The following is an 8946-nucleotide window of genomic DNA, read 5'->3' on the forward strand; positions in this document are numbered from 1 at the left end:
CTTCATTTCCTTCTGGAAAACAGAGACAACAGTTATTTTATTGGGTTATTCTGAAGATTGTCTAATTCCTTGAAGGTGCTAAAACCCTTATAAATGAGAAGTAATCCCACTTGACTACCAGTGATTGATGACGTGCCCACATTTTTATCTGTAACTTACTATTTACAAGTCTGATGATCGTGGGATTTTCTGAAATGCTTACTGCTGTGGGTTAACCCCAGTATGCACCTAAACACCACACAGCTGCTCCCTCACTCCCTCTGCAGTGGTATGGAAGAGAGAATCGGAATGGCAAAAGTGAGAAAACTCATGGGTTGAGTTAAAGATATTTTAATAAGTAAAAGAGGAAAAGATAAAACAAAACATAACAAATAGAAACAAGCGATGCAAAAATCAGTTGCTCACCACCAACCCCCAGCCAGTCCCTGAGCAACAGCAACCCTGGCAAAACTTCCCCTCTTCATACGAGCTACTACGCAGAAAATTAACTCTACCCCAGCCAAAAGCAGTGCACTTATCCAAACAGAATTACAAAACACCTGCCTGTATAATAATCTGAGTACAAATCCATGCAGTATTTGCAAATAAAAATCATGCATTTTCAGTTAAAGTTGACCATATGGATTATTTTATTATTTATTTTGGTTTAAAAATTATTTACATATTATAGTGTAGAGTTCTGGGCATTAATTAGGTCTTTAAGGAAATCAGCCATTACATAGTTAGACAAATCTTGCTTTGATTAAAAGATGTAAACCCCAAATTTGGGATAAATATTCTATTTGGAACATTTTAAATATATTTCTGAGTGAACAGGGAAAAAGAAGGGGAAACAAAAAAAAGATGGGGTCATGGTCCCCAAATAAACACAGAAAACTTCAGAAAAATACATGAATGTTAGGGCAACAGGTATTAACTCGTGATAATTTTGAGAACTGAAAAATTATCCTTAGTGGAAAGGACTGTTTACCTTATTTGTACTCACTGATGGGTTCTAAAAATATTGTAAAAAAGATGGTGAAGCTTAATGACAATCTCTTACACAGGTTCTAAAAATATTGTAAAAAAAGATGGTGAAGCTTAATGACAATCTCTTACACCTGGAAAGGAATAACGGTCTAAGAAATGGGATGGAAAAAAGTCCTAGAAAATATTATAATGCCAATAGCAAATAGTGTCTGCTTACTTGTCTCACTGACTGAAATCTGGCCTGAAATATGACGTGTCAAGAACCTATGTTGAGTTTAATGGTACTAGTATCTTTCTCATTGCATTATGTTTCTAGAAGAAATAAAAAGTATTCAAAGACAGGTGATGAAAATGGTTACAGACTACAAGCAATTTCTAAGTGGCTGCTTAAATTTGGGCTGCTTAATTTTTTTTTTTTTTTTAAAGACAAATAGACACATCAGAGGGAATATATTTGATTCAGATAAAACAACAAAAGTTGCTGAGAAGGTCAGTAAGGAACTCATGTTTACACTCTAACAATACAAAAACCAAAAACTTCTGATAAAATAGAAAAGCAATATACTTTTACACAGTTTGTAATTAACCTGTGGAACTGGCTGTCATGAAATATCAGTGCGCTCAAGAGTTTAAGAGCCTTTGAAAAAGAGATGACATTTTATCTGAGTAATGAGAACATCCACGGTTAATTTAGTAAAAAAATAATATTTTGGACAGGATGCAAACTTTCATACTTTGGGATATTAACCAATTTATATTTAAAAGATTGAAAGAATTTTTGCCTGGAAAGATCTTTTAAAAATTCTCTGTGCATTTCACAGTTAATTTTGTAGTGCCCACAGCCAGGCAGAGACTGTGACCACAATTGTGCAGTGTTGCATAGTGACTAGATGGTCCACTGGCAGTGTCTTGGACTCATGGTATCCAGAGATACAAGATTACCACACTGTGTAAGACTGTACTCGTTATATTGCTATAAAGCGCACCAATTCCTTCTGGAAGACTTTCCAGGCTCTAAGTTACTATTGGTTTTACATTTCTATTATTTTCTGGATTTCAGAAATTAATTAGACTTTTAAATGTAGAATTAGTCTCCAAAAGCTGGAAGGCTCTGTTCTAGAGTCTTAATACATGCAAGATTTTGGTCTCAGTCTTGCTTGCTGCTTGCTACAAGGAAAATAATATTTCACTTTTTCTTCTCAATACAATTCACTATTTTACCTATTGTGTCTCTTACATTCCTTGACATGACTTTCTCCCGTGACTATTCTTAGTCTAAACTTTTTGTTACTGAATACAATGGAAGCCTTATTCAGTCCACTCTCTCTTTCCATGGTGTTTCATTGTCTGGTTGTTTTGTAAAGAATTGTAAATGTGAGAAACTGTTCATTAAAATAATCCTTTCAGTTCTTCCATCCTTCAGTTCTACAGATATACACACACACATACAGAGTCATGCATTGTACCTACAGTTATCAAGCTAAAAAATAAACTTTCAGAAGTCTGCTGTATCCCTACATAGAAATGTTAAGCTTTTTGCATTTTTTTTTTCTTAGTAAAAACTAAGGGTAGACAGGAGAAGTGAGGAAGGGAAAAAAAAGTTTTACTACAAAATTTCAATATTTTTTCTTGTTGAACAGAAGGGAAAGGGTTTCAAAAGTCATTTCAGAAGATGAAAGGCTTGAACAACCAGCCAAAATTACTGATGTCACACTGCTTTGCCTTGTTGAAGCCAAAGGCATGACCCTTAGCCTTTCATTTCCCAAGCAACTGACTTAACTCCAACCTATTGAACTGTTCTGGAAATGGTTGTCTAACAATTTAATCCAGCAAAATAATTTGAATAACTAACTAGGAACTGGGCACAGAATGGGACTGACCCTATAAGCAGGGTTAGGATACTTGCCTGTTGTTGCACAGTATGACTGGAGGCTTCTGGCTAAGACTACAACTTTGCCTTTTTCTCTGGTTTGTTGGTTATTTTGTTCATGGGAAAGAGATACTGAGATCTTCAAAGCACATGTGCTAAGCTGTCACTCTGACTTACCCTGTTAAAAAGTCCAACTCTAGTGACATTTTATGGAGAGCATACTCCTAAGATTAAATGACTATCTTTGTTGTTTCTTAACAACACATTTATTCTGAATGTAAATGAGAGTATCTGAGTATTTGATGAAATTATCATTGAAACGGCATGTTCTGTAACCCCATTAAATCTGCATTTTCAGAGAAAAATATTCTGTTGGAAAATTCCCAAATGACTTTTATAGTCAATACATCCTGTTTTCTTCTTTTTCTCTTAGAACACCTAAAACAACAACAAATTGTGCTCTGTATTTTCTAGACTCAAGAGCTCTATCCCAGTGTTCACAAGCCTTCATGTCCTTCTCCTGGTTGTAGTATATGTGTTTTGATTAATATTATATAGAATAACCTTCAAACATAGCATCCAGATAGAAAATACTGTGGTCAAATTCTGTAAGAAGTTTCAGTGCATTGATGGTCTTAATACAATTAAGATGCAATGAGATGGTTGAAAAAACTGAATATGTGTTGATGCAAGTGATTGCTGAGGACCCAAACTCTTAACATGTCCAAGCAAATACTATGCTAATGTGGAAGCTAGACACAAAGGATGTCTGTGGCATAACACCTCCCCTATATAGGATGTTCTCAATGTTCAGTTACACTTTGGACAGTAAGGGAGGTACATTAATATAGGGTGATGGCAGAAATACCTCTTTCAGCAAGAGCTAGTTTTCTATTTTGCAATCTTTCAGCTGTTATCTAACTATATGCAAAATTCCACTGGTTTGCAGGAGTTAGGTACTACTGAACATGAATAAAGTGGTAAGGTTTTGTCTGCTATGAATTTTGAAAAAGATGTTTTGTTCTGGGCTCTGCCCCTTCGTTTGCAATAAAATGGAGTCTTTATGATCATATGCAGAACTAAGACCATGTAATTGGTCAAAAGCATCCTTCTACAGCTTATCATCAAACCATCTATCATGTGAACCCAACTGGATATGGGGATATGGACAGAGATTCTCCCCATCCCTGCTGCTGCCTCTGTAGGGAGTCTATTTAGAACAAGCTTCCTGGGGATGCTCCATTACCTTAAAACATATTGTATAGCTCTCCATTTTTTGTTGCTGTTTTTGTTTTGTTTTCAAGCCAAAAATCTTCAAAAGCTTTTAGACAACAACGGAGCCAGGGAAGATGGTTGTCTGAATTTAAAAGGCAGAAAAGTCAGCAGAGAGTCTCCTGTACACATGATTTCTTTCGTTCCCTATTTCTTGCATTAAGCCAATTACTTAATGGACAGAAAGTTATTTTAAAATCCTTCAGAGTGTGAGACAGATTACAGAAAAATCTCCCTAAGCAATGGAAAACAATGTATAAATAATAAGAACCTAATCATTCCCTTTAATGAAAAACTGCTCACAAGGGAGGAAAGATATGCATGCATATGCACTAAAATTAAGTCATCCTACTTACATGCTCATGTCCCCGTGAAGCATGCTCTTCAAGCACCATTCTGAAGCTTAAATGCTGCTATGCTTCATGATCCAAGACATATGTAGGGAGAAGAGAGTGCTGTACTTGTGTCAGCTCATTTTTGGACCTCTGTACCATTTAAGGCAGGCACAAGCTCTGGCTACTCATCTCGGATAAGAAAAGTCCAGCTTTAAAGCCTTTTCATATCAGATGGAGTAGATTCAAATATTCAGCAGCTTTTCTCCATGCAGTATTAATAACCAGTTTCTGGCTGTATGTAGACAGGAACCAAGAGACAATACAGACTGTTTATATGCTTACCAAATAACACTCCTATCTATCTATCTATCTATCTATCTATCTATCTATCTATCTATCTATCTATCTATCTTCCTTCTAGCTTCTTCTAACCACAGTAATAGCTTCTACTGTTAAGAAAAATCATTTAATGAAAGAATATTCCAACACTGGCAACCAGAAAACAAAAACCTGGGATGGACCTGAGAAATGCTAGCTGCCTATCTTCTAGCTAGATAATCTGGTTGCCAGTTTCAAAAGTTGTATTGTAGCTTGAATTATTTGCTAGAAGAGTAAGAGGGAGCAAAAACTTACCTTTATGGAAAAACACTGATCTAAACCTTCACAAATATACAGAAAGTAATGACTGAACTCCTCTCCTCCTCATCCTCCAAAATTATCTTTCTTTTCCCACATACAATTTATACTGAATTTCAGAATATTTCAGTCAATTCTATTTCATGAACAGCTCTTGTTGTTCTGTTTATTCTTTCTTGGTGTCCAACAGCACCATCTGTTTTCTTGGCAGAGTCATAGGTTATTCCCTAACACCTCCTTGAGCTGCAGTTCCTTCCTGCATAGAATGGGCAGATACTTTCCAAAATAACTTCATGCAGATCAGTTAAGTTCTGTCCACGTCTTGGTTGATGAGGTGAATGCTTGACAGAAATGTCTTCTCAGTTACCATGTTTGGGATCATCCTTACCTCTTCCAGGACTTGCATCAGTAGGTGCACCTTAACAGTATTAAAAACATGACTAGTGAGCCACGGAGTGCAACTAGGGCAGAATGTTTTGGTTTTAACAGGTTAAAACTCATTACAGAAAATATTGGCTTAAACAGTTGGTCTTTTTACTACAAAAAAAGTAAGGATTGTAGGTGGGACAGAGGCAGCTGAGGAGGCAAAACTGTCATATCTAGGTGGAAAGTAATGTTCTTCAAAAGCATGTTGTCTATGAAGAAGTGGATGTGTATGGAAGCTAAAGTTCACACTTTAAAAATGTTAAGTGTCTGCATGTCTTGACTCCTTTCAAGCAAATAGGGGAGCTCCTGCTGTCATCAGTAAGTTTTTCCCTCTATCTTCCTTTTGTGTTTCTAAAATGCATAATTGTTTAGTGCTGAATATCTAAGGAAAGTAATATTTGACTCAAAACTGTTTTCATTAGGGTATTTTGGGGCTATAAAGTAAGTGTTTGGAGGGAAAAAAGAAGTTTCTGTTTCATACCATCATACCTACTTATGCAGTGAAATGATTTTTATGTTCAAAAGACCTGTTGAACACACCACTCCTGTATTTATTTTGCACAGAATGTCTGGAGGTGTTTTGTTTTTCTCTCACTTAATCTATTTGTGCTATATAAGTATATTGCATCCTCTACCACCCTCTTTTTAAGAATGTTAATACAGCACTTCATTATTAAGTTTTAAACTCTCTGAAGTTATTCTTTGTGGAAGAAAGGAGAAACTCTCCCAACTAATTAACTAATGTGTTATTTTGTTCCCCAAAATCTCCTTTAATAGTCAATGTTCATAGATGAAAAGGAGACAAACCTGCCATAAGGTTTAGTACATTTCACTTGTACATCCTCAATGAATTTATCACATGATAAAGAAAAGTTTTTCAGTCTGAACACAGTTGTTGCAATCCCCTCAGTTGTTATAGTTAGTTGTTAATAGTTGCCCAAAACACTATTTAGCCTAAGCTTTGCCTACAACTAGAGTGGTTACTTGTGATATTCTCCTGTTTGTTTTACTACCAGGCATCCCACTGTTGGGACCGTATTCCCCGTTTGCTCATTTGATCATGTATAGTGTGTATAACATACTGTATGTGGTTAAGGGAACTTTTTTGTTATTAGAAAAAGCACAGTTTCTTATATCATACTCTGCCAGATATATTGACTATACAGTAATTTAAACCTAAGTTTGTAATATATATAATGAACATTTATGGAGCCTAGATAAGCAAACTATCTTTTTTTTTGCTATTGCATCTATTTTACAAAATGATATTAAGCTAAACATTAGACAGCCCTGACACAATTCTAATTGTTATTTGAGTCTCTTGAAGCATTCTCATATAAGCTGAATTTAGACGATTTCTTCATAGCCCTTTTCAGATTGCTCTAAAAGACAGTTCAGCAGATGTTTCTACTGAAGAACAAAGGCAAATACAATATCACTCAGGAATTCATGTGCCCTGCAAAGAGGGGTTTTTCCTGAGCACTGAATTGAGTACAAGAACAGGGATGGAGAGACAGAGACATGCAGAGAAGAAACTTTTTTTCAAGGGTGTCATGGTTTAACCCCAGCTGGCAACTAAGCACTGCACAGCCCCTCACTCATTCCCCCCTGGTGGGATGGGGGAGACAATCAGAAGGGTAAAAGTGAGAAAACTTGTGGATTGAGATAAGACAGTTTAATAGGTAAAGCAAAATCCATACGTGCAAGCAAAGCAAAACAAGGAATTCATTCACCGCTTCTCATTGTCAGGCAGGTGTTCAGCCACCTCTAGGAAAGCAGGGCTCCACCACGCATAACGGTTACTTGGGAAGATGAACGTCATTGTTCTGAACATCCCCCCCTTCCTTCTTCTTCCCCCAGCTTTTTATTGCTGAGCCTGATGTCATACGGTATGAAATATCCCTTTGATCGGTTGGGGTCAGCTGTCCCAGCTGTGCCCCCTCCCAACTTCTTGTGCACCCCCAGCCTACCGGCTGGTGAGGCGGTGTGAGAAGCAGGAAAGGCCTTGACTCTGTGTGAGCACTGATCAGCAGTGACTAAAACATCCCTGTGTTATCAACACTGTTTCCAGCACAAATCCAAAACATAGCTCCATACTAGCTTTTGTGAAGAAAGCTAACTCTAACCCAGACAAAACCAGGACAAAGGGTCATTTCTATCAGCATCAACACCAGCTCAGCAGATCCCACTTCTCTCCCAACTTTCAGCTGCTCATTTCTGCCTGCACATGCCTCTTCAGTTGTGTCAGAACAACTATTTTGGGGGCTCTGCCGTGAACCAGATCATAGAACTGGTATTGGTTAAAAATAACAGGGTATTTTTAACCTGTTTCAGTTTCTTAATTGGCTCACCACATGTCCTCCCAGCTATGATCCTGTAACAGAGGGGGCAGTGTAGCGACAGAAGATGAGAGGCAGGGGGACAAAAGTGGGCAGAAAGAGCTTAAGCTGGTGCTGTTGCTGAAGTCTGTGGAAGCTTGGCCTGAGCCAGCCCCAATGAAGATGCTGTCATAACGCTGAACTTGCAACAAAAAGGGGGCATTGGCCAAAAGAGGCTTGGATCCTGAGTACAAAAACTGAAGCAGGATTTCTTTGGCAAAAGATTCCTATCTCTGATTATTTTAATAAAGGAGCAGACCTACATCAGAGATATTTCCCTCTGCTGTCAACTTCTGCTGATTTTAATAAGTGCAAAACCAGGTTGGTGAAAAATGGCTGAAAAACAGTTGAAATAAGTACAAAGCTGAGAAGCCTGAAACATCACTTTGTCCATTTTTCTGCTTTTCTTCATAAAATAGCATGGATTAGAAAATCAGCTCAGCAAATTATATAATTGCAAACAGTCCTCCCTACCCATCTTGTTTGGTAGGCCAGGCCACCATCACACTTGCTTATGGGAAATATTCCAGTAGATTCATTAAATTATACAGCATATTTGGCAGTTATATTGGCTAGTCTTTCCATATTAAATTGTCCGGTTGTCCAACCTATGTAATAGGTAACATTGATAATAACAAGAGTATGTTTACGCAACAAAGCTACATGCTTTGGTAGGTAGTTTCTGCTTTGATGATTTTAGATTTTCTTTCTTCCAAAATCAAAATCAAGAGTTTTATTTTAGGCATCAGTCAAAGATATTACTGCAGTTTAACACAGGGCTTTGCAGCAGCTGAGTGTTGGTAACTGTTGGATCAGTTTTAACAAAAAAGCAAATGTAAAGTGATGTAACATATCTTTGCACTATTTAATTACCTGCAAAATATGGTCAAATCATCTGACATTTTTTGTGCCCTACCAACAACCTGATCCTGACTTCAGTGGGAATATGTGACCTCTGTATTGATCTATTCATTACTCCTGCCTGGTAACACCTTCCTTTTCTGTCAAAATACTGCTTGATTGTTCTTCTTTTACACAGCTGTTACTTCTGTTATAAAAC

General features: G+C 37.1%; 1 long non-coding RNA gene across 1 annotated transcript in view; it reads right to left on the minus strand.

The window, feature by feature from the left end:
• Positions 1 to 4705, minus strand: part of LOC141933054 (uncharacterized) — a 30036-nt gene extending 25331 nt beyond the window's left edge. Inside the window, exon 1 of the long non-coding RNA XR_012625985.1 lies at positions 4468 to 4705. This is a non-coding gene — a long non-coding RNA (uncharacterized LOC141933054). The remainder of the gene's footprint in view (positions 1 to 4467) is intronic.
• Positions 4706 to 8946: the final 4241 nt, after the last annotated feature.

This window comes from Strix aluco, chromosome 1 (assembly GCF_031877795.1).
Source record: "Strix aluco isolate bStrAlu1 chromosome 1, bStrAlu1.hap1, whole genome shotgun sequence".
NCBI lineage: Eukaryota > Metazoa > Chordata > Aves > Strigiformes > Strigidae > Strix > Strix aluco.